The sequence below is a fragment of the Desmodus rotundus genome, chromosome 5 (genome assembly GCF_022682495.2).
Source record: "Desmodus rotundus isolate HL8 chromosome 5, HLdesRot8A.1, whole genome shotgun sequence".
NCBI classification, from domain to species: domain Eukaryota; kingdom Metazoa; phylum Chordata; class Mammalia; order Chiroptera; family Phyllostomidae; genus Desmodus; species Desmodus rotundus.
The window spans coordinates 140,865,097-140,891,330 of NC_071391.1; the positions used below are offsets into that span (position 1 = coordinate 140,865,097).

Below are 26,234 nucleotides of genomic sequence, written 5' to 3' on the forward strand. Positions count from 1 at the left end.
TACGGCTTTGCCGGGTTTCTGGTAACCTACAGGGCTGGCTTCTACAGTCGTGTTTTTCTGTGCAGCAGGAACATAAGGGGGAAGAAAAATTGGAGCGGCAACGCATTCAACTCCATTTATGGCTCCTCCATAGTGGTTCTGAGCAACTGCGTTTGCTTGGTATACACTGTTCCCGCATTCATGCAGTTCTTCCCTGTCGTTAAGAAAATCCTTTCTGAAGAGCCACTTGTGATAGCTGACTAGCTGGCCCAGGGGTCACAGAAAGTGGCAGAGAAATATCCAAACGTGTGTTCTGCGTAAGACACCATGCTTTGCTTCAGTTAAGAAAGATGGTAAAAGAAAATTTTCCTTCTTTCTCCTTTTACTTTTTAAAAATAGTAATGGCCACAATACCAACAAAATCTAAATTTTTATTTTCATGATGAAAGTCCTTTTTCTGTTAAGAAATTTCTTCCAGTTCAGTGTCTTCGATGCAACATTGCTATTCCCTTCGTGTGACTTTTTGTACCTGTCGAAGTGTAAACAAAAGGGATAGACCATGACTATTTTGCATGGAATTTAAACTGAACATATAATAATTAAAAAAAAATTTTAATAGCTTCTTAAGAATCTAAAGAATGAGATGATTCAGAATACATTTTATTGGTCTGATGTAGCTTGCTCAAAATTGGCCAAAACTTATGTTACATTTGCATGTTTATTGCCTAAAAAGTTCATTAATTATTATTTTTAGGGCGCTGCTCAAACCTACACGAGCAAATGCAGTGCTGTTTTTATTTATGTTTGACTCAGCATTTCTACAGGGTTCATGTACTCGATAGAAATTAGATGAATTTCTTCAGAGTGGTAGGGGATCCTTGAGATATAGACAAGTAAATGTACATAAAGTTTAAACACTCAGGTTCTGCTGAGAAAATGCCCCTCTAGTTGACTGTAATTTCCTTAGTGGAAAAGAGGTAAAATTAAATTTTGCTGAGACACACAGCAGCACTACTGTGAATTCAAAAACGTAACTTCCAGGAACTTCTAAATACATAGTACCATTCTTTAATTAATGCAGTTTATCCTGTAATTTTAGGGATTTATTGATACTGGCAGAAACATTTGCAAATAACTTAGAAAATTTCATGACATATTACGCGTCTCAAAGGATTTCATTCAGTTTTTCTTTTTCAACTGCAATCAATAATTTCTTTCAAAACTCTTAATATGCTGAGATGGAGTATAGTTAAAAGATTGTTGGAAATTCTCAAAAGAAGGATTTAAGGAAACAAATATGAACAAAGATGAACTTTGTAGCATTACATTTTCTTTCATTCATATAATTTTTGAACAAGTTCTGCCTATGTTTTCTATTACACTTAAATGTTCTCGTTTTTATTCAACATCAAGAGATATTAATGTGGGTGCATCAAGTCAGAGTTTGGGTTCTTTGAACATATCAAACTATTTTTCCCAAATATTTGGGGTTTGATAAAACCCAAAATGCATGCAAGAAGCACTTTTTCCATTAATTATTAAACCCATGTGCATTTTGAGGAAAATTTGATCCATATGGGTTCTGGTTCATTTATCCTTTACTCATCAAAATACTTTTTTCTTAAAGTCCATGTCCAAGAAATCTTTTGAGCCCTATTAAGTTTTCTGAGCTTTGCCAAGAACAAACGGAGTTGAACACCAAAAGATTCAAGTTGGTTTGTAACCCTATACCTATGGAGCACTAATGGGTTCTAAACTTGGATTAAACACATGTTCTCATCCCTAATGGTTGGATGGACCTCCAGAGAGATGCTTGAGGCCTCATACAGAAAGCAAAAGTCAGATGAATGTCAACAAAGGCACCAGAAAATCCCAAATGCATCACAATTCATTAAAAGATTACATTGACTATATATGTTTGAGTACATATATATATAGGCAGAGATGTTCCACAGAAGTTGAACTGGAAGTTTAAGAGGCATCCCAAATAGGTAGTAAAAAATGTATTATTATCTAAAATGTGAAATCTAGTATTTGGATAACAATTCCTAAATATTGGGACTTGGTTAAACATAATTATGGGAAACATACAATATTTCATCTATGTGACATGATCTTTGGGACCCACTTCAAAATTAAATGAGAGTTAGGGATATGGGGGGAGGTATACATAAAGCAAGGTAATTGTTAATGCTGAATGCTGGACATATTCGTGTTTCCTGTACTGTTTTGTTTCCCTTAGTTGGCACATTGGACATCTCCTATGCCTACCACACGTTTTGGGTCCGCCCCAGCCGTTGTGGTCGCAACCCTTGGAGCAGTACCTGACGTCAGCTGTACCATGTGTCTGTCCTGTAAGAACCTCTGATGTCACAGTGATGCACGGGCCACCGTGAAAGTGTGAGGAAGTTGATACTCTCTGGCACCTCCTTTATTAATGCTGGACAATTCTGAGGTACACCTTCCGTGATGATTCCGAGAGTTCCTAGTGGAACCCCAGTGTAATTGATTTGACAACATACCCTTAGGTGAGTCTTTCCTCCTTCTCTGGTACACTCTTTTTGGTCTCTCTCTCCTGTTCCTTAGCAGTACTTTCTAAGAGAAACTGCCTGCATCAAGTCCTTCTGATAATTTTAACACATACATAATATATAACAATACATGATAGTTTCTAATCAACGTAAGCCCTTGTCTCAGGCTAACAGAACTATTTATGTTTGGGTTCTTTCATAAAAAGGTCTTTATTTTAAGCTTTTACATCTCCATAACTATAATAAAATATAAATTTTATTAAAAATACGTGAATAACCTCTTCTTTAACTGTTGAACTTTTATATTTTTACTGTTTTATATTTAAAGCCTTTTATTGATTATTCAATCATAATTCTCTGTCACAAAAATATGCCTCATAGAATGAGTTAGAAGAAGTGTTCCTGTCTCTTCTGTTTTTTGGAAAAGTTTGTAAAGAATTGGTTCAGCTCTTTCTTAGGCAAATCAGTTTTACAGAAGTGGAGGAAACGTCTGAACAATGTGGTTGTATGGTACTTATTACTTATGCTAGGCTTTTAGATATTTGTATATGCATTCTGTTTTTCCTACTATACTACAAAGTCATTCATCTATTAAACGTATTTATTTAACATCTGCTATGTGCTAGGCCTTGTGGAAGGGGACAGGCACCACAGTAACCACACGATCCCTCCCTTGTCACAGTTTACAGTCCAGTGATGATGAGGGACAAGAAACAAGTAAACAACCAACAAACAAATGCTGTTGGCAGGTATGACACCTTGTATATCTCTGTAACACCATCTTCTTTCCTCTTAATATCTAGTGTAATGTCTTAAATTTATTCAGCACACAATAAAGGTGGAATAACTTATTTTGGTACAATTGTTGATCTCTAAGTTGGTTGGGAAGATTAGGTTGTGCACACAAAGTAATGTGAGAATTATACAAGACAAAAAAATCTTATAGCTCTCCTACTCTAGTAAGGAAAAGGAATATATAAAGTTTGAAAACCCAGTGCTCAAAGCCTGATGTATAAAGGCAGAAAAACCCTCGAACAATGCATCTTATCCACAAAGCTGCCCGTTGTACATATTTATGTCTCTTACACCAGCATTTCTCAAACTGTCACATGCAGAAAAATCACCTGGGGATGTTTTTTAAGCGCGTATCTTGATTCCACAGCTGTGAGGGACCATAAGGCCCTCCACTTCTCGTAAACCTCCAGGTGACGCCAACGCTGCGGTCTGCAGACCATACTTTAAGTGGTGAGGCTCTGAACCCCTCCTTTCTGCCCAAAAGCTAAGAACCCGGAGGTAGCTGATGAATGAATGGGAAAAATTTCCTTCAGATTTTCAGTTGCTGCGAACTGTCTGTTAATGAGAAAGCCTAGAAAAATCATCAGTCTGCATACAACCCACAGCATCCTACGAGAAAACCAGCAGAGAGGGAATAAGGGAACTCTTATCTTCCTGAATGATGTCATTTATGCTGAAACTTAATTATAAGCGGACATCCATCTTTCCTGTCAAACAATGCAGTGTACATAGGCCAAATCATTTTTAATGTAAATATAAATGGTTCTTGTGTGTAGCCACTGGGGAGATGGTTAGTGGGAGGGAGGAGAGGTTGGAAAGCTAAGTCTACTTTGTAAAGGGAGAAGTGCCTCAGTGCTTTGAGATTCTGTGCCTATAAGGCAAAAACCAAAACAAAACATAAATGCTAGTGATAGAAAATTGGCTTGCTAGTGTCCAAAATGCAGAGATTTTCACCTTGAAAAACTTTATTTTATTTGTGTTTTTCATCCAGATATGCCACCTGGAAATATGTGCTTTTCCTATCGGCATGGCGGCTTCTCTTTTCATTTATATGGTTGAGTTTTGGGGCACATTTCTCTTCCCACAAACAGTTCTCTAGAGTTTTATATATAAAGAAGCTTTAAGTAAAAGACCAATTTGTTAAAAACCAAAAATTATTCATTGAAACCAGTATACTATGTTGTGAAACCAGAAAATATAGAAACCGTAAGATCCTCTTATTGGTACATAAACTCATGCGTTCGGGACTGTTGCACAGCTGAAATCATCCAATTTCCAGTGCTCGTAAAGTACCAGACAACTCTGTGAATCCTGATGGGAAAAAACAGACCACCAGAGCCACAGGGTGTATGGGGCAGAGGGAGCGGATTCCAGGGAAGTGAGAGTGCGCATGCTAACCAGCCAGCGCAATTGGGGTGAAACTTATCTGCAGTCTTCTACGTGTGCATGTATACGGCACAATTGTTACACATCATAGCCAAAGATATATGAGTATTTGACAATTCTGTAGCAGAGTTCTGAAGTCAGCCTTCATTTACATGTATTTTTATGCCTGCTAATGTGCATGGGACCATATTAGGTAACTTGAAAGGCTATGAAAAGTACAAGGGATTGTTCCTACATTCAGGAAACTATAAATAAGCCCCGGTAAGTACCCTAAAAAAAATCACTAATCTAGTAAAGTAGTGTTTATTTCAAAGGGGGTTGGGAGAGAAACAGAGAGGGAATTCACTTCTGTCTGCGACCCTAGGACACCTTCTAGAGAATATGTGTTTAGGAGGTTAGACATTAGGGTTGAATCGTCCCGCTTAAACCAAGGCAGGGCAGGCTCTGCCCAGGCCTTAGGCTTTAGACAGTGTCACCCGGACTGCCCTCTGTTGTGCCCCTTCCCCCAAGTGTATGTGCCACGTGGATCCCATGTCCTCTCTTCTCACCATGCCTGGGGTGCTTGAAACTCTGGAGTCGCCCACTTCCATGACCCTGGGCTCATTTCCAGGGCTGTGTGGGTGTAGGCACCTGCTGCATGGTGCGCACGTGGCCCCCTCGCCGTTCTTCTTTTATAGAGCCAACTCCCACGACCCCATGAAGCCACCTTAGGCTAAGCACTCCCAAGATAATTCGTGACGAATGCTGTGAGGCTGTATTGAGGGAACTGTGTGCTCATGCCGAGCTGGGGTTTTGTGTTGCTCGGCCATACCTGGACATTTTAAAAATATCAACCTACTTCCAAGTTCTGATGGAAAGCTGGAATCGGAACTAAACCTCGGGACCCTCTTAGTTCAGTATTTTTTCCTGTCTCATATATTCTTCACTGTATATTTCCATTATCCGCCCCCCAAAATTCAGTTTTTGAGTTTTTCTTAGAATAGTATGTAAAGTAGGAAAGGGAACTAGAATAACTGACTTTCCATCAAGCCTGGCCTTTTCTCTCAAGCCTTTAACACCACTTTTGCTTCCCTCCTTTAGTTCAGAGAGAACCAGAGAGAGAAGAAAAGAAGAGGGTAAGGGACTGGGAGAAAAAGGAGCAAAAAGAAATTTTTCCTCTGAAACTAGTTGTGTGTGTCTGCAAGGCATAGAGTAGAACTGCTTGATGGAGCAGGAAAGAGAGATATGTTTACATCAATTATCTATAGCTACCTGTCTACCTATCTATCCAACCTTCCTTCCATTCTTCCTTCCTTCCTTCCTTCCATCCATCCATCCATCCATCCATCCATCCATCCATCCATCCATATGGCTCTTCATTCTTGCTCCCTCTAACCTCCACAGCTGGCTTGGAATGAAGATAATCTCCTGCTTACTCCAGTGCCCGGGGCAGAAACCAGTGGCAGTACTCCATACTTTATGCTGGGTGCACGTTGTCAGACATGGTTTTGTGGTTTGGAAAAAAAAAAATTCTTCTTCAATGACTTTCTGAAAGAAAAAGCTCCAATTGTTCCCACAGTGGCCCTGCTGCTGGCACCGGTGCCCACAGGGTTGCCAGCCGCCAATGAGCTTGGTGAGTAGGTGAGGAAGTGGCAGAGGTCAACTTCCTTTGTGTTGTATTTGTTATGTTTTTATTATTGTGGGTTGTGTGTCAGAACACGGTTTGGCTTTTGTTACCCTATTTCGGTATCTGTTGGGTGTCTAGTTGAAAATGTCTTTCTTCTCTTGTTATGAATCTACAAAATCCAAAGTTAATATTCTCTTCATATGGATGGGCTTTCTCCAGCATTGGTAAGCTGCTCTGGCAATAGGAGACATTTTTTGGAACAAATGACCCAGCTACCATTCAAAAATTGTTTAGACCAGGTCTCTTATGGAGTATATAACACCAATAGAAATTTCTGAATGATGGAAGATGAAGTCTACATTTTCAAAACATCCTTTTAAAGGGAAACCTCAACAGTCAGTAAATTGCACCACCCAGCAAAAGTTGGCCACTTTTAAAAGGCTACTTAGGTTTGAGAGGGATTTAAAAGCTGCATCGGATGTGGCCACTGCCCACAGGGGGGCGGGAGATGCAGTAGGAGCTGTCATAGATAAACAACCGAAACGATAGTTTGTTTTTCCAGGTGGAGAAATGAAATGCCTGTGTACTAGAGGGGATCTGGGATTTTGAAGGGAAACTTGTGATCTGGATCTTTATTCAAATATAACATTTTCTTAGTTGGTGTTGTACAGAACATAGTCTGAGAACCTCTATATGCATGATATAGAAAAGTATTGGTGACTGAATGAATGGAGAGGAAAGCATGCTATTGTATTTCACAGAATCTAAATAGCTTTTGATTGTTAAGATGCACTATTATTTAATATACTACTAAGGAAGGAAGAGCACTGCTAATTAAATTATGCCATACCATTGAGCATATAGCCCTATTGCGCTGATATTAAATTTAAAAAAACAAATATGGGTCTTTGACGTGATGACATTCGGTGTATCTTCTATTTAAAAAATTTATAATACAACAGCTCTGAAAATTCCCACAAAAAAGAAATCTGTTTAATTTAGCTTTCCCTAAATTTTGTACTGTGAAATGCTCTTATTGGGCAAATACATTTATGAAATCATGAATGAAAACACATGTGATCGGTTTTAATTCATTGCCATTCTGATGTTATCAGACCTTAACTTGTTGCATCTTCGACATCAGCAGTCTCTTCCATTTGCGTCCTGAATCCCTTTGACATCACCCTACTGATCTCTGAGAATTTTTTTGCTTTATGGTATATTAAGAATTCCTCATCTCATTTTATACATTTCTTGACCTATTCTTGGAATCAGCTATTTTAAATATTCTTTATTCTTCACGATTAAAAAATTCTCTAATTCCTTTCTGAGTTCTGTTTTTCTTATTTCTGAGTTTTTATTTTGATTTATGATTTTTCTTTCATGTCTTGTATCCTTTTCTTAATGTCTTTTAGCTCATTTTGCAATAAGATGCTAAGTCTTGAACCACTTTTTGAATATGTCTTTCTGGAATGATTTTATTTTCTGCAGCAAAAATTATTCTGATTCTCTTTTTTCTATACTAACTTTGTTTAGAATACTTTTCTAAACACTTTTCACATTTTAATGTGAAATTCGTTTTCTTGAACTTTCAGTAGGAAGCTGGATTCAGATAGTTTTTCTAGCTTCACAGACCCCCCTTTTCTGTTGTTTTTGTGTAGTGTCAAAAAACTATGGTGGCTTGTTTTCAGAGATTTCCTGACTCTGTCCCCCTCCCTCATTGTATCTGTACCTTCTTTTCTTCACCTTTGTCATTCCTGACACGTTCAAATTTACTTTCTCCTAAGTTCAAATTAAATTTCAAATTAAATTTGGTTTCTTCTAAAACTCCTAGTAGTTTTTCTTCAGTGTGGAGTTCTGTCTGGTAAGGAAGCTATTAGGAATTAGTGTGAAGGGTTAGTGGCGACCACACAGCCCCTGCCTGGTTAAGTGGGCAAAACCCCACCTAGGTTCAGCTGCTGTTCTTACATTAGTCTACTGCGCTTTCCACTGAGTATCTACTAATTATATTTTGGGTTTCTCTTCACCCCATTGATCCCTTTGGCTTTCGCCTGCCCAGAAGTGATAGCATGCTTGTAGCGGCTACTGATGGTTTGCTTATATTTTGAGATTTGTGGGAATACTTTGTTATCTTGTTTTGTTGTAAATGTTGTCTGTGAGTTTTTGGTTTTGCTATCTAATTGGTCTGCCAATTAAAAAAAAAAAAGCTCACCCCAGGACATGTTTCCATTGATTTTAGAGAGAGAGGAAGGAGGAGAGAGAGAGAAAGAGAGAGAGAAACATTTGTGTGAGGGAGAAACATCTATTGGTTGCCTCCCATCGGCACCCCAACGGGGCAATCAAACCTGTGACCTAGGCATGTGCCCTAATGGGGAATCAAACCAGCAACTTTTTGATGCATGGAATGATGCTCTAGCCAGCTGAGCCACACAGCCAAGGTGGGTCTGCCAATTTTAATTTAAAAAGTAGAGAGCCAACAACTCTGCCGCTACCACCACTGACATATTTCTAGAATCCCTTGGAATACTTCTAGAAAGAGCACTACTATTAGAATCTTACTAAGCAGTACTCTGTGTGGCCCTGGTTTGATAAGTGTTATCCTAATCTGTTAGGAACATTATTACTGGTTTAGGGATAGTCTATTGAAATCTTGAAACAAAAATGTTATCTAGTAGTTTGATTAAATCGATAATGTCAACAATAATAGTAATTATGACCTCTTCAAATTTTAAATAGCTTTTCCATATATAGAACACTAGCACAACCATTATCTCAGTTAATCCTCCTAACGATCCTGTTAGGATTGGGTAGACCAAGTGATAATGCTTATTTTGAACTTGAGAATTTGGGAGATTCAAAGTGGTACAGCTGGGAGGTGGTGTGGCTGAGACTTTCCCTACCAGTTCAGTGTCATTGTCACAATGCTGTGTCTTTAACCTGATTAAGCAAGCGTGCTGAGGTGTCCTTCCTTGGGTATGAACACATCTTTGATATTGGCCCTGTCTCTGAAAGGGATAGAACCTTCCGTTCCAGGGAGATGTTCTGGCGGAGACTCAAGGCAAAACCCGTTGTTTCGATATTGTCTCAGTCAGTTATGGCTGCCCTAAAGGAACCACCACTGACTGGGGGGCTTAAACAGCACACATTCATTTCTCACAGTTTGGAAGAGTGGAAAGACCAAGATCAAGGCATAGGCTGATTCAGTGTCCGGTGTGAACCTGCTTCCTGACAGTCGTCTCCTAGCTGTGTCCTCACATGTGGGAAGGGGAGCAAGAGAGCTCTCTAAAGTCTCCTTTGTAAGGACACAGACCACTTCTCAAAAGCCCTACCTCCAAAACCACCACAATGGGAATTAGGCTTCACCATATAAACCTGAGGGTTTGGGGGAGGGGCACAAACACTCCGCTCATAGCAGATATATAAGACTTTGCCTGAAACCAAACACTGCGTGGAACCTTTAACCTCATTAGCATGTTGGGCTGTCTCACGTGCGCCTTAGATGCTCCTTAGCTATAGAGTAAGGGAGACTTCATGGCCGGATCAGTGCCTTTAATTTTCTGGATCCTAATCTGAGCAGAGGTTAGAGATGCTTCCTTGAATGTGGAAGAAATTCCATGTCCTTCATACCACGTTAGCCTTGGGGAAGAAGAGAGAGGCCCAGAGAGTAAGAGCCAAATGTAGGACTTTAATGGGAGCATGCCACAGACACCCATTTACATGAGATGTAAACAACCTTTTTAGTCCCACAGGAGGTCTCTCCAGCACTCCTCTACCCTCCACTTCTACTCCCTGCTTGGGTCTGGATCTGAGGTTTTCCCTCTTTGGAGCTGGGGTGGGGTGGGGGAGGAGGAGATTGTCAAGTTTAGAGGGAGGAGATGCGGAGAAATTTAAGTTGACCTTTGTCTGTTATCAAAAGGAAGTCAGACTAATGGGAAAATAATTTAGCAGCAGGAAGAAGTCACGTCCTCCTTTCCTTCAGGAGTCCCGCGCTTCCTTCTCCATGTGAATCCTCTCCCTGCAGGCTCTCCAGTTGCTTTTGACTTTCAGGCTTTCCTGCTGCTCTGAGTTCTAAGCACTGTGTGTACCTTTCTAACCCCAGACACTTCTTTGCCATTTTGTCTTCTTTCACTTGTTCTTACCCACATATTCATGTTTCTGTGAAAGAAACGTAGCTACTTCTTCTCGTGACACTTCCAATAAAAGCATTAGTTGCTTGAGGCTAAGGCCAATTGTTTCCTCCTTTTTTACTGCTCTCAGAACCTAGTATAGAACATTCCACACGTTATTAGCTGAGTGATGTTGATTGATGGGTTTTACAGGTAAATATGCATCGATTTCTAAACAATAAGGAGAAACCTTTCTTCCTTGAAATTTTACCTACAGAACCCAACAGCAATCATGGATCTGAAAAAGAAAGCAACATTTGGAAGAAGAAACAGGTTTGATGTTTAAAAAGATAGTAGTGTGGGCGTGAAAGAACACTAGAAGCCAGGCAGCCTGATGGTCACACCTAAGATCCAAGTAGCAGGCTGTACTTCTTTCCAAGAGCAGGGATCAACAAACTCTGCCCATGGACCAAATATCGCTGGTCTCCAGTTTTATAAATAAAGTTTTATTCAAACAGAGCCAGGCTCATTTGCTTACATATTGTTTACAGCTGCTCTTATGCTACAATGGCAAAACTGAATAGTTGCAACAGAGACTTCATGGCCTATGCAGCCAAATACATCAACCATCTGGACCTTCATAGAAAAAGTTTGCTGATCCTACAGCGAGGACACTTATCTGGACTAATGCAGGAAGGAGTTTTCACTGCCTGGCATTTGCTTCTTTTCTCTCCCTGCTGCCTACCTTAAATGCCGAAAAGAACTTGTACTGATACTTCATGGGCTGTAGTGCTCTCCCTTCTCTCCTGGGGAATCAGGTACATATTGTGTAAAAGATAAAGGAAGAAAGGAGAAGAAGATCATAGCATAACCTTCCCATCCCCCGAGAACTCACACAGACCACTGGCCCTGGTTCCCTGGCACGTGGAAGGCAAAGGTGATGCTAAATAGCGTGTTAAATATATCTTTCTTTTCTCTGGAAACAGCTTTTTAGGTATATCACTGTTCATATCCATTGTACATATATCTCATTAAAGGTTATATTGCTTTAAAATGAGCTTCTGGTTGAGATAATAGTATTGGATCAAGATTTAGTTTATGTTGAAATGGTTTGATTGGAATATTATAGTATGAGGAAGCAAAGAAAAGGCCAAATGTGCTTACATTAGATGTAATTTAGTAAAAATGGAAAGTTCAGGCATTTCTGGCATAGAGAGAACATTTATAGCATTTTGGCTTTTCACATTCATCTTTTAAAGTTCCCAGTTACAACATTTTCTTTTCTTGGCCCCTTAAAAATAATGAATAATTTTTCTCTGTACCTATAGCTTGAAATATTTTGGTATATGCTAATTCAGAAGATAAAATTTCTTCAGGAAATGCTCACTTTAGTCTGCATATTAGAGATGAAAAGTCTGCTAGCTATAATTCTAAAATTACCAGTGTCATTGGCTTTATATCATCAAATTGTTTTGTGAACCTTATTCAGGGGTCGGGACATAGTAACCATCCATTCAAATATCAACCCCCAAGTGGGCTATAACACATGAGTCTCTCCATCTGCCCCACCCTTTTCCATCAGCATTAAGCATGGGCTCTAATAAGCATTATAATTTAGCCTGTTTGAATACCCATGCCCACCCTCCCTCTTGGGAGAATTAAATTTATGGGGACTGCTAAAACATCTATTTTTGAATCTGTTGTCCACCAAAATTTGTCTTTTTCTAATTCCCGGCAGTTGGTAGTATGTGTACTTGCTTTCTTTATGTTAGAAATGGCCTTCACTCTGACCAATGAAATGTGAGAGGAAGTGTTGAGCATCGCACCTGATTGTGAGCTTTAAGAATCGGCACGCAAACTGCCACTATCATTTCCTTTTTTCTTCAGCCGTAGCGATCAGCGACATTTCATTAAGGGGTGGCTCTGCACAGTGAGTTCCAGAGTGGGGTGGTGTAGAGGCGCATCCTCGTCAGCTTGTGTAGTATATATATTCAGGGTAAGAAGGACACCTTTGTGTTGTAACCCACAGGGATATGTGGTTTCTTTTGTTACTGCAGCATAACCTGATCTTTCCTGATTGATTTGGTATGTCCGGATGGCTTTTAAAATATGATTTGAATGCTTTGAAGTGAGGGTTAGTTCTATGAAGAAACAATCAATTATTTTCCAAAGAGACTTATGTAAGTGTCTGGCATGGCATTTATATTGCGTGCCTCTGGGATGCAGTACACACTTCTTACTGTCTGCTCACTTTTGTCGTTGTGGTTGTTCCCTGTTCATGTTATTCCCACGGGAGAAGACATTTGAAGGAATGCTTTAGAAATTGAATGTGTGAAGTGCAGTCTAGTTTTCAATCAACATCCCTTGGAGAAAACAACCCTAAGAAAGAATTGAATGGTATTAGGCCTGGGGGAAATGCACCTAGACAGCAACAAGCTATTAGCAAATTGAGTTGCCTTCAGCATAGTGTATCATAACATAAAGTAACGTAATGTAACAATATAATGTAATATAACATAACAATGTGTAACATAACATAACATATAACATAACATAACATATAACATGACATAACATAACAATGGATTAGTGCTCCAGTCCCAGTTTTTAGCTGAGACAAAGAATTAGCCATAAAAACCACTATTTTGTATGTGTGTATGCCAGACTGCTTAATCCATTTCTGTACTTGTTTTTAAGCCCAAGCATTACAATTTGTCACCTTTTTAAACTCAGAGTGACTTGCCCTGACTGGTGTAGCTCAGTGGGTTGGTCATCATACTGCAAACTAAAAGGTCACGGGTTCAATTCCTGGTCAGGGCACATGCCTGGGTTGCAGGCTGAGTCCCTGGTTGGGGCCTGTGCCAGAAGCAGCTGATCAATGTTTCTCTCACACATTAATGTTTCCTTCTCTCTCTTTCTCCCTCCCTTCCCCTCTCTCTAAAAATAAATAAAATCTTTAAAAAACAATAAACTCAGAGTGACTAAAGCTCTTCCTGTATTTTTGCAACTTATGTACTTGAACAATTTTAGTTGTAATAGTCTTGGATAGAGATATCTTTCTTTTTTCTTTGACTGTTTAGTGGGCAAGAATCTCTTCCAAAGAGCTTCTGTTAGTCTGGGTTACTTTGAGACCTTTGAGAGAGAAGCTGCTGAAGGGAAGAAGCCACTTAAACTGGTCATTGTAGGTTTATGCCTTCATAGAACAAAACAATGTTCTTTGCCTATTGTTCCATCTATAGCCACATGCACACATTAACAGCAATAATAAAATATTGCTCCATTATCCCCAAAGCATCGGTCTCTGATAAGATAAAAGCTTTTTTCCCAGAGGGGATGGTTAGTGTGTGAAGGCGGGAGATTGGAAAAGAAGGAATGCATTAACCTCACGGTTCTGATAGAAATGGCCTCTTCTGTGATGAAGAAAATGCACACATTAAACTGTGTGACTAGCGAAATAAGAGGTCGGTTATCTTCTCACTCCACTTATCTCAGTTCATAGGATTCATAAGTGGTTAGAGAGCTGCAGACTGCTCAGTGGGAAGTGGTCCACAAAAGACATACAATGAGTTAGATAAAAAAAGAAAAAGTTGAAGGAAGAGAGGCTATTGAGTTATTGAGTGATTAGAAAGTCAGAATACATCCCAGGTCTCTACAGCCAGCCTTGTGAAACCCGTGCTCTAGTCTCTTCCCGTCACGTCCTTGAATGAAGCTGTTACTTCTGGCTTATTTTTCTTTATTGTTTCCTCACCGATGGGTGTACACAACTCACATGTAAGCAAGGAAGCAGAATAATGAAACAAGCAGCTGTGAATTCACCACTCAGTTCACCCCTCCTGCATCTCATACTTCTGTCTCCTCCCAGGCTGGGGGTGAACTTTGTGTTGAACGTTGCTTGTTTTACTAAAAATCATTCCACCACATGCGCATGCACCCATATGTGTATCCACAAAGAGAGTTGCATGATTTTCATGTTTTTCGATCTTTATGAAAATAAGGCACCTTTCATAATCTGCTGGGACTTGCTATTTTTACTTAACAGTCTACGAAGCACCCATGTCGTTTGTGAAATACTAATCCATTTAGTTTTCTTGCTTTATAACTTTCCACTATGTGACTATACCACAGTTTGCTCGTCCACTTTCCTGCTGATGGGCATTTGAGTTGTTCCTCAGTTGTTCCTCAGTTGTTTTTCTCTGTTGTTAACCAAACTGCTATGAATGTTTTTTTGTTCATGTCTCCTGGGACACATGGCAAAAGTTCCTCTGAGTGTTACCCTGGGTTGTAGTATAAGTAAATATTCATCCTTACAACATACTACCATATTTCCAAAGTTATACCAATTTGCTTTGCTATCACCAATGTACATGGACAAGATTTTTCATAGATCCACATTCTACATTCTTTGAAATTGTAAGATGTCTTAATTTATGCCCGTCTAGTGTATAAATGCACTTAATTTGCATCTCCCTGATTGCTAATGAGATTGAGCATCTTTGCAAATATTTATTAGCAATTTGTGTCACCTCTGGCTTTTTTTCTTTTTTCTTTTGAACTAGCACGGTAACAGTATATTCACTCCTCATTAGGAAAGAAAGTGAAGTCAGTTGATTAAAGTCTTTTGTAATTAAATCCCCAATTGGTAGATGATAGATGACTAGAAACTAAGGTGAGTGCAGTCGTTTCTGTCTGTGAAAGCAGAGCTGTGTGCTCACGTGCCCTTGGGAATTCCTTAAATCCTATGCTTTTATAGTAATGTGTGCCTAATAAAAAACAATGAACTATATCTACAAATAATGATACATGCTAATTGGGGATCTTCTTTATTCTCACATGGATCACTCAGTATTTTGTGTCTGCAAGCAACAGAAACCCACTTTGGCTGACTTAAGCCCAAAAAGATTGTTCAGTCATTCTGTTCACAATAGCAAAAAACCTGGAATGACTGACGCGTCCATCAACAAGAGAACAGATGAATCCCTTGTTGGTGGTCACGGCATCTTGTGTGATGGACCCACTGTGACTGTACATGATCCCAAAGAAAGAGGTGCAGGATGCCTGGAGGAAAACAGCACATTTCAAACTTCTTGACTTACTGGACTCTTTCTTCGGTAGAAAGACTCGAAGGAATTACTGGTTTCCAAAAAAAGATAAGTGGTGTTTCAATGAAAAAAGTGTTTTGGATATCATTCATCATGAGAAAGTATAGCTGGATTAGTTTTCCAACTACTCAAAATTCCTTTTGCCTTAGGTTTTCCAGGTGAAGCTAATAGCCAATAAGATGGTTCACTTGTGCTAAGATGTGAGGATGGTGATGCCTCAGCTTAGGGAGGAGTATTCCCCAGCTCAGGGGCAGCGTAGACCTGTGGTATTGATAGCCTGCATGTTTATGCGCACATTCTGTCCCATCCTAGTAACTGTGAACCACTGGGAGAGGGACTACATGCCACTCACTAGGGGGACAGCTGGCTGCTAGGATTTCTTTAGACTCTGTCACTGGCAGGGGTCATCTCTAAATCTTACCTCTCTGTCAAAGTTGGAGATTGGTTCTAATTTTAAGTGAACATTAAATCACACATCTACACAAGTCAGAAACAGAGTGCCTTGGTCCCCACGCGGCCCCCAGCGGCCTGGGAGGCAGGAGGGGCTGAGGCTGTTGCCTCTGTTGACTTAGACAAGGAGCAGTAAGGGGAAGGGTGCCAGCATTTTGAAATCCAAAGGCGTGTGACCCACAGCAAGGTGGCATGTACTTAGAACTATTTTGCTCTAACTCTTATGTTCAGAATGAGACTTATCAGAGCATATGACAAGAAAATTAAGGCATATAAGCAACAATAGCATTTTAAATTTGAGAGGTGTCAATAATCATGATAGCTACTATTTATGGATTTCCCCCTGTGTCTTACAAAGGACACTGAATTTTTATTTCTGACCCTCATAGCAGGCATTTAAGTAGGTTTTTTATTTTCATTTTATAGGTAAGAAAACTGAAGTTCAGATCAGTTAAGTAACTTCAAAGAGGTAGCGGGTGATATTGCTGAGAGGATGTCACATTTGGAATTATAATTAGAGTTATGAACAAAATGAACTGTTGCACACAGTTGAATTTCTCCTGTGAAGAGAGCTCCAGCGTTTGCTAACACATAGGATTTGATGGCGAGGACTAATGTTTCTGTGCAGGACTACATCAACATACCCCGATGGTAATTGTTGTTGAAACAATTAGGATTTGAGCAGTTTATTTTGAACTGGTGGAGGAAAATTATGGAACACTGGATGCTTTCTCTTTATGAGGAATACATTTTGACATTTAGCTTTCCACTTGTGAAGTGGCTTGAGCAAACGCCCTCTTTCCTCCTTTTTAAATGGTATGGTGAAGTAGAGGGATGCTCAAATGAGACCTACCTTTTGGCTGGATAGGAAAAAAAAAAGAGCAGCTGGAAAATGTCAACTTATTTGGTGGAAGAGAGTTCCATGTTTGGATCCGTTGTGACCTCTAGTCTTGGGGATATACAAAATGTGACCCATTTGGATGGCAGCATCGTAAGACTGCATTATAACTTAAAAAATATTTATTGATGAGAGGCAGAGGTGGAGAGAGGGGTGGAGGGGGGAGAGAGAGCGAGAAAGAGAGAAACATTAATTTGTCATTCCCCTTAGTGGTGTATTTGTTGATTGCTCTTGTATGCATCCTGACCAGAGAGCGAACCCACAATCCTGGCAAATCCAGGTGATGCTACCTGGTCAGGGCACTTTGTTTTTCACTTAATAGATCTCAATTTATAAACTTTGAATCCTTTTATGTAAGAGAGAGTCTTACAGCATTCACTAGAGCCATGATCTTTTTCCCTCTTAATGTGTTATTTGTTGGCTAACAGCACTCCCATATGAGTCAGCTGGCCTCGGGGTGCTGCTCCTCTGGTTGACCCACCGTGGACTTGAACAAAACGCTCAGCATTTGGTGCAGTCGTTATCTTTCAGCTCTCTCTGTAATCAGCAGTCTTGCACAGCTTGATCTTCCTCTTAATTTAGAATTTGTCTTCTTTCTTGGCTGCTGGCTGACTTCAGAAAGGAACGAGCATTCTCAGTGAGTAAATGTAACTAACTCCCCAAGCCTCACCCCCTTCCCACCCCAGCAATCATTATTCAGAACATCTGTTCTCCCTGCATTTAGAACATGATGGAGCTCACACTGGGAGTTTTGGTTAGCATCTTTTCAACATCAATTGTTTACTAGACGGAAAGCTCCTAAAAAGAAAGAACTGCATCCTCCACACAACTATAATTCTGATATTGAGCACAGGACTGGTACCTATTAGGGCTCAAAACAATATTGGTTCAATTGCATTGAATATTTACATGAGACATTAACTCAAGATGGTTGGTAGAAAAGGGGAACCGGAAAGCCACTTTTTGTCATAGAGATTTATGACTTATCCTTTATTGAAAGAGAACAGTGTTAATAACTTTGTTCTTATTGTATCATTTTTCTTAAACACCTGTCTTCTTACCTCTGTGAAGCAGTAGTGAGAGCTAGGCTCTTGAGCCAGGCAGACGTGTGACAGATCCCAAAGTTGTTGCTTGCTACTTTGGTATCCTTGGGAAATTCATTAAACATTCCAAGCCTCGGTGTTTTTATCTTTAAAATGGGGACAAACAGTCTCAACCAACTTAGTGTAGTATGCTGAAATAATATTTGCCACGTATATTCAGTAAGTGCTCAGTGAATCATGGCTATAATGATTATCATCTTACAAGAAACAGCAAAACTGGTATTTACCACTGTGAAACTGTAGTCAACTTTCCTATTTGCTTCAAAGATGTAGAATTTTGCACCAATTAAAAGAGTTATTCAGAAAAGTAATTATTTGCTTTACTTACATGCACCAATAATAGACATTCAAGGATGTTTGCAATAACATGATTATTTCGCAGCTTAAAATGAGTCTTTCACCCTAACAACTCACTTAATTTTTTAATTTTTAAGAGAGATTTTATTTATTTATTTTTAGAGAGTGGAAAGGAGGGGGAAAGAGGGAGAGGAACTTCAATGTGTGGTTTCCTCTCTCAAGTGCCCCCTACTGGGGACCTGGCCCACAACCCACGCAGGTGCCCTGGCTGGGAGTCAAATCGGTGACCCTTTGGTTTGCAGGCTGGCACTAAATCCACTGAGCCACACCAGTCAGGGCATCACTTTAAAAATATATTTTTAATTGGCTGTAAGAAATGAATTTCTGAACTAATTTTTCTATATGGGTTCTTTTTTTATTCAATACTCTGTCTTGCAGAGCCAGTTATTGCTGTATAGAAAACCATTCCAAATGCATAACTGCTTTAAAATAGTCATTTATTCTCATCCACAAAATTGTGTGTTCTGTGAGAGTCATCTAAGCTAGGATGGGCTTGGCTGATTTAAGCTGTGGGTCTGCCTAATCTCAGGTCCTCATGGTGGGTTGGGTTTGGGTCTTTTCCATGTGTGTTCATTCATTCTGAGCCCAAGCTGTTCTCATGTTGACAACAGAGGCAGAAGGGGGCAAGCTCATCTCTATAAGCCAAGTTTAAGCCTTTGTATCATATCTGCTAGTATCCTATTGACAGATAGGATATCCTACTGACTGAGTCTAAAGTCAGGAAAATCTATTTCTCCTATGGAAATAGGTGGTCAGGAGTAAATGTTTTTGAGCAATCATCAATCTACCACCCAGTATAACAACATGAGCCATTCTACATTGAGGCCAGTGGATGTGTGAATAATTTCTTCCCCAGGGACTCACATAGCACTAGTGACTGATAGAGGGATTCATTTTTCTAAGGGTACCATCTCCAACCAGCCTTGTACCACAAAGTGCCCAGAATTTAGAATGTTCAGTTCAGTATGTCTGAGAAGGAGCTATGCAAGAGAGCTTTAAAAATACAGCACTTAAGAAAAGAGACTGAAGTGAGTCCTGGGGGATACAGCTAAGGAGATTGCTATTACTTCTAGCAATGCAATTTTATGCTCCCTGCAAAAATACCATTTTGGGGTTTTTTTAAAGAAAAATTAAGTTGTGCATGTGCTGGGTTTAATTGTTTGACTTGTGAAATATCAGGTTTCTGTATCTTTGTATATAAATATTGGCTTTGTGTATTTGGCTTAGGAAAAACTTATTTGGGGGGTATTTCAGTCTCAAGGTTATAGAGACAAAGAAAACATAGCACATTCTACATTCTAGATTTACAGGTGTGTGTCTGGGGAAGGGTGGGTGTGGGAGGGAAGTTTATACTTTTACTTGCTTTCAGTGAAGTCTGATAAAGAACTTCTGTCTTATGTCTACTGTTGGCCTTAGCATGGGCAACATTATTCAACAAAATATGGTAACTGGAAACAGGTCAATTTGACATTTGCCACCTGCCTGAAAGGTGTGTGTTTGGACAAGAAATTTGTATTTTTTGAGTGCAATTGTATTAAACAGGACACTTCTGGAGGCAATTTCTTCCTTCATCTTCCCCATTTCCATCCTCAAAGTTAGCAAGCTGAGGGCTTCTCATCTTCTGTACTTTGGGGGGAAAATACCTTAATCTAAAGCAGGGCTTCCCAACCTTAGCTGCACTTTGAAACTATCTGGGGGACTTTATAGATACTCATGTCTGGGTCCCATGTGACAAAAGCTGATTTATCTCTCTGGGATAAGGCCTGGCATCAGAATATTTGAGCTTGCCCTGGTGAACTAATTGCACATCTAGGGTTGTGAATGTTTAATCTAAATCTTGGTCAACTTCATCTTTGTCATCAGAATTGCTCAGTGACTGTAGATCTGCATTCAGTGCTGTATAAAATGGAAGGGTGGGGATTAACTAAACGAATGTCCTCGTTGTCCCTGGAACTTGGCATGTTATCTCACTAAATTTCATCTGCACAAAAATCTCATGAGGTGGGGTGGGTGGTATATTGCTGTCCTCATTCTGTAGATTCTAAAACAGAGTCTCAGTGAAGAACAGAACTTGCCCTCAGACACAGTTTTTAATTACAAAGTTAGGATTCTGCTACCAGCTATCAGCTTCAAAGCCCTGGGACCTTCATTTTAATAAAGCTGAGCAGGCACTGATTTACCCACCTCTAACATGCCTTGTAAGATAGAGAGCAGTTTGTCATAATGTGTTGGGGGTACATAAACAGCAGAGTGAATATTAAGCTACGGTATGAACAGGCAGCAATAGTTTGTTTCAGACACAAATTGAGACTAAGGTTGATAATTAAAGGAAATGGAAGAGTCGGGGCAGTGAGTGTGGAGGTAGGTGGCCTTAGTTAGCCTCTGTCTCTGCACATATATTGGTTAAAGAAGACTTGCCAGATATTTCTTTGGTTGATTACAGAAGGGTGGATGAAAAAGGAAATTAATTTCTAAAAATGTTTAGAAACTGGGGGAAATCACTTCTTTAACCAATATTGGGAAAGGTGCTTTTGAAATGGAATCCTGGAGATGGTGAGAAGAGAGGGTGGGTGAGAATGGAGGTGGATGTGTGGGAAAGAGAAGGGAAATCACAGAAATTGTTTGCTATCAAGAGAAAAGTGGGTTGGAGAAGCCAAGGGGCGTGGCAGCGAGCAGAACTCTCAGGTGGAACGACCATGGTGGAGCCCCTGCCCCCGACCTGTGTGGGCACACCATGTCCTGGCTGGTCTTCATCTAAGTGGTAGAGCCCCTATAGATTGTTTAGCAGACGAGTTCTACCAACGGGCCCTCAGGTGACATTCTGATGGTGTGTCATCTCAAGACGCAACCTGACCTCCTGCTGGGTGCAAGGCCTCAGTACGTCTACAGAGGAACTCTCAATATTCTGAGTGATGGCTGTGGAGGAGCCAGGTCTGTTTTCAGAACTCCATGTTTTTAGTTCTCCTAGGTCTGAAAATCTTACATGAAAACACAAACCTCAGGAAAAAAGAAGAAGCAAGTGAAATGGATGTGAGGTGAAAAGAAGGGGGGATATAGAACTCACAGACAATGAGCAAAGATAGGCTTTCTTGTAATTTTCTTTCTCTGACATTTCATTACATACTGACAACATGAAAATTTAAGATGGTAGGTTTTACTCTGATGTTTTAGTTTAAATGTGGGTTTATCCCCCATAGCTGAAAGTGCTTCCAGGCACTGAGCTTGACTGCTCTTGCACTTGACTTCTTGTTGATGTTTCTGAGTTGGATCTGCAGTGACATACTAATCAGCTGAGGGACACTGAAGTTCCTCTTTTTGGTTTCTCGAAGCTAGGGCCTGATTTCTACTTTGGTGTAGTAAATTAGTGAATTAGAAAGCTGCATTTACATTCTCAATCCACTAATATAAAACCTTACAGTTTTACAGTAAAGTGTGTTTTTATTTCTTGGTGCACTATCCCATTTTATCCTAACAAAATCCTTCTGAATAGTCAGAATAGGCTTTTATTTTATACCCATGTACAAGTAGAGAAACAGGTAATTCAGAGTAGTTATGTGAATTGGCTTCCGTGAAGGGAGCCTGCGTGATGGTCTCCGTGCAGGGCATGGAGCTCTTCAAAGCCTGTTCCCATTTGGAGCCCTGTTTGGTCTCAGAGCAACCCAGAGTGAGGCGCGGCAGGTACTCCTCCTTCGCTGCTTCCTGGAGGAGAAGCTGAGATCCTGAAAGGAGGGGTCACTTTCTCAAGTTATTTGGACTAGGCACAGCTAAGTTCACCAAGGCTTTTGCTTTTACAGTTGCTTACCTATCTTTTGTGATGATTCAGCAATAGAGGGGGAAAGTCACTTCTTGAAGGAAAAGAAGGAGGAGGAGGAATCAGGACTGCTGCCCCTGGGAATATGTTTCTACTTACTCTTTCATGACGTCAATAGAGTAGGTAGAAAGCGTTGATTCTGATTCATTTAGAATGAATTTCTGACTCCCAATTATTTTGTTTAGGATGAATATAAACCCAGAATGTGCATTTAAATGTCACAAACTTTTTCCTTTTGTTTCAGTGCCGATCTTTCAAGTTCTATCACTTTGCTTTTCTTGTCTAATGGTTTATTTTTTCCTTTTTCCACCTCACAGAGTTAGATCCATGCCTTGATGTTATTCGGGAAGCGGTCTTCAAAAGAGGGAGGGTGAGTTCCTCCACTGGGAGTGAGGAGACTAAGTATTGTTACCTCTAATCATGTTTTTCTCGTGGCTTTTTAATTCTAATTTTTGTGTTTACTTTATAATATATATGACATATGAGTAGATTAGTCCCTTACACATGTACATAAAATATACATATGTATGTATATATAACACATATGTATATATCTATCACATATATATGTATATATCTACCATACAAGCACACACGAACATATTGAGGTGTGTACACCAGCTAAGTTTGGACACCCCTAGTGTTATTTGTTGAATTATGTTCCTTCCCCCCACCCCCCCCCAAAATACATGTTGAACTCTTACTCCCTCATACTTCAGAATGTGCCCTTATTTGGAAATAAGATAATTACAGATATAATTAGTTAAAGTAAGGCCATACTGGTGTAGGGTAGACCTCTAACCTAACCCTTATAAGAAGACAGCTATGTGAAAAGAGAAGCCAGCTGTGTGAAAAGAGAGACAGAAAAAGTTCCGTGTGAAGATAAAGGAAAAGGTTGGAGTGATACCTCTAGAAGCCAAGGCAGACCAAGGGTTGCCAGCCATCAGGAGGAGCCAGGAGGCAGGCATGGAGCAGACGCTCCCTCACAGCCCCCAGAAGGAACCACCCTGCCAGCGCTTTGGCTTCAGACTTCTGGTCTCCAGAACTATTAGGCAATCATTTTCTGCTGTTTCAAGCCACCCAGCTTGTGGTACTTTGTTATATCAGCTCTCAGAAATGAATTCACTTAGTATTTATTAACAAAAAAAATCATCTGAAATATTTTAGGAAAACTTGACAAATTTATGTGGTTTCCAAGTGGTGCAATCTATCAGTATGATTCTTCAGTTAGAAAACCTAAGCAGACAGACTTGGAAGTCCGAGGGGGGCACTGGGAGTGAGGGAGAGAAAAATACCCAGAGCTTCTGGACGACATCTCGTTACCAGGGGGAAATCATGAGTGTCTCCACTGAGATAATGGGACCAAAACTGCTTAGGAGACTGGGAAATGCCAGGGGGCTTGCAGAGCAAAATGTTGAGTGGTTGAAGAAAGACCTTGGGAGCTCCAGAGAAACCAGAGAGTCCTGGGGCTAATTTTTGCTGGTTTATTTTTTTTCCCATTTGTTTATTCACTACAAGTCAGATTTTGGAGCAATTAGCAAAATATCATGCAAATATTCCCAGTGTGACTACACATGAATAACTTTAATTCTGCTGAACATTTGTCTTGTTGCTACAAAATACATCTGCTATTTGCATTAACTTAATCTGTTAAGATATTGTGAACTAAACCACAGACTTCCAGAGACATTTAGGAAGCAGCTTCCCATTTTTATTGGACACTTGTGAATAGCAAATTCTGCTTTTCTGATCACATGACTCTGCCCTAGGAGCACCTCTTCTCCCAGCGCTGTTCCAGACAATAGAAAAGGAAGCATAACAGAGCTTTAGAGAAGGGTAGTATTGATAGAGCAGGAAGAATGCTTATGGGTGACAGGAGCGAGCAGTGGAATAAATAACTAGAGGAAATGTTGTAATACATAGACATGCATTCTATGTACTTGAGAGGAGAACAGAAACAGATGGAACCCTTGACATGTGCAAAGTACTATGTTATGTACTTCCCATGATTCCTATCATGTAGATGTCATGCCTGCCCTGACAGGGAAAATTTTAGGAAGCCAAATCATTGGTCCTATATTACACAGAGGATAAGGAGCAGCGTCAGTGTTTCATTCATTCAACAAACGTTTACTCAGCACCTACTACATGCCAGGCACTGTTCTAGTTACCGGGTATAAGGAGGAAAAGAAAAAAAAGGCCACTACTCTTAGAGAGTTTAGTTCTAAATGAAAGACTCAGACATATAAAAGCCAACTAGCAAATAAAGAAGACACTTTCAGGTTGACCTGAAAGTTACAAATAAAGTAACACTATGTGATGTGACTTCATTAGATAAGGTCATGTAAGGCCTCTCTCAGGCAGTAGCTGAGGCTGGACTGATGAGAAGATAGTGATGGAAAGAACATTCCAGGGAGCAAGACCCAACACCGCTGGTCAGAACCAAAAGGAGTGAGAGATGCCACAGGAGGGTTTTAATCGAGCAGTAATGTGACTCAGTACGGTTTTCAGCAGATTGCTTGGGCTGCTATTCAGGAATAAATTGTGTGGAGCAAGAACCAGGGGATCTATCTGAAGGTGATTGCAAATGCCCAGGTGATATCGAATGGTGCCTTAACCAGGGTGGAGGCGATGGAAATGGAGAGCAGTGGGCAGGTCAGGGATATGTTTGCAGGCAGAACTGCTAGGGCTTGCTGGTAGTTAAGATGGGAGAGCAATGAAGTTAACAAAAGAATAAACAATGACTAATTTATTATTTTTTTTTTTGCCTCAGCAGTTGGTGAAGTATGGTCACATTTACTGAAATAAGGCAGGCTGGGAAAGAGTGAGTTTCAGGTAAGAGAAATTGGGAGATCTCTTCTGGAGATACCAAGTTTTACATACATGTGAGGCATTCAAGTGACAGTGCTGTACTGGGGTGGAGACCCCTAGATCTGGAGGGAGGTTGCCTGGGATCAAGTCTCATCTCCTCCATTTACCAGCTGTCTCACCATGAGACAGTCTCTTAAGCTATTTGCCAAATAAAGAAATTAATAGGGCTTCTTTCATTGAATTGTTGTGCAGGATATTAAATGTAACAAGTGAGTGTCTAAGTACTAAGTTATGAATAACATACATACCACTACTCAAGTGGATATGTCCAAGTTTTGACCCTGCACTCACTAGGTATAAATCTCAAAAAGAGAATAAATCTATTGCAGTTTAAGACTGCTGACACCTGGTCTGGCCCTTATCAGTGAGGTCCCTACTGGTTTTCTACTTCCCGATTATTCTGTGGCGAACGCCTAGGTGAACTTAGCCCCAAAGAGCATGTCATCCCCTTGCCCTGAAACCTACACTGGAGGTTTCATAGTCTGGTGACCTTTTCTTCACGTTTGCTGCTACCATGCCAGTCTCACCACAAGCCAAGGTCTCTGAGGTTTGCAGAGTGATATTGTAATGGAAAGCCTGAACTTTGAAGTTGGGCTAAAATATGCTCTGATATTGGCCGCACCAACAGATATCTGCTTGACCTGGGGAGGGGGAGTTCTTTATTCTCTCTGACACTTGATTTCCCCGTCTGGAAGATGGGGATGATGAGCGAATCTACTGTTAGTCGTGTTGGGAGACTTGAATGAGACAGTGCATGTAAGTCACTTAGGTGTAACTGCTCCTTTACCGGTTCAGCACACTCCCAAGCGCAGCAGGCACCGGGATGGAATTGCACAAAAAATTCGTAGTTGAATATGTATGTCTGACTTTCTGTCCTCAATCTATGGTTTTAATTTTACTTTAGTAAATGACAAACTGTAGAGTTATAGTTTCCTGCTTTTTAAACCTTTTTAATTATTTTTTAACCTCTAAATTCTTATTTTTGGGAAATGTCCAGTTTGAAGTTTATTTCTTTCCCAGAAGAGACAAATTTATCAGCTTTTAGAGGATGATAATTCAGCAGGGAGCTTGTTCAAGTCCATTTTGAGATATCGGTTCTTTTGAGGTCTCAACACAAGGAAGGCACATGTAAGGCCTTGTTAACAGGAGTGTTAATATTTTTACATGCCCTTCAGTCTCCTGTGTGTCTCAGATTCTTTCCTCTCACATAAAACTGGGATCTGTATCATGTTATCAGGTGAA

At 40.1% G+C, this 26,234-nt stretch overlaps 1 long non-coding RNA gene across 7 annotated transcripts in view; it reads left to right on the forward strand.

Moving 5' to 3' along the window:
- The window catches only part of LOC112297865 (uncharacterized), an 84,773-nt gene that overhangs the window by 35,849 nt on the left and 22,690 nt on the right, over positions 1–26,234 (forward strand). For 4 of the 7 annotated variants that reach the window (XR_008426811.2, XR_008426809.2, XR_011651261.1 and 1 more), the window contains 3 exons: positions 2,222–3,259; positions 22,439–22,491; positions 24,898–24,956. This is a non-coding gene — a long non-coding RNA (uncharacterized lncRNA). Of the gene's footprint in view, positions 1–2,221; positions 3,260–6,074; positions 12,959–22,438; positions 22,492–24,894; positions 24,957–26,234 lie in introns of those variants that run through there. The other 3 variants (XR_008426810.2, XR_011651260.1, XR_008426813.2) reach the window with 3 other exon arrangements.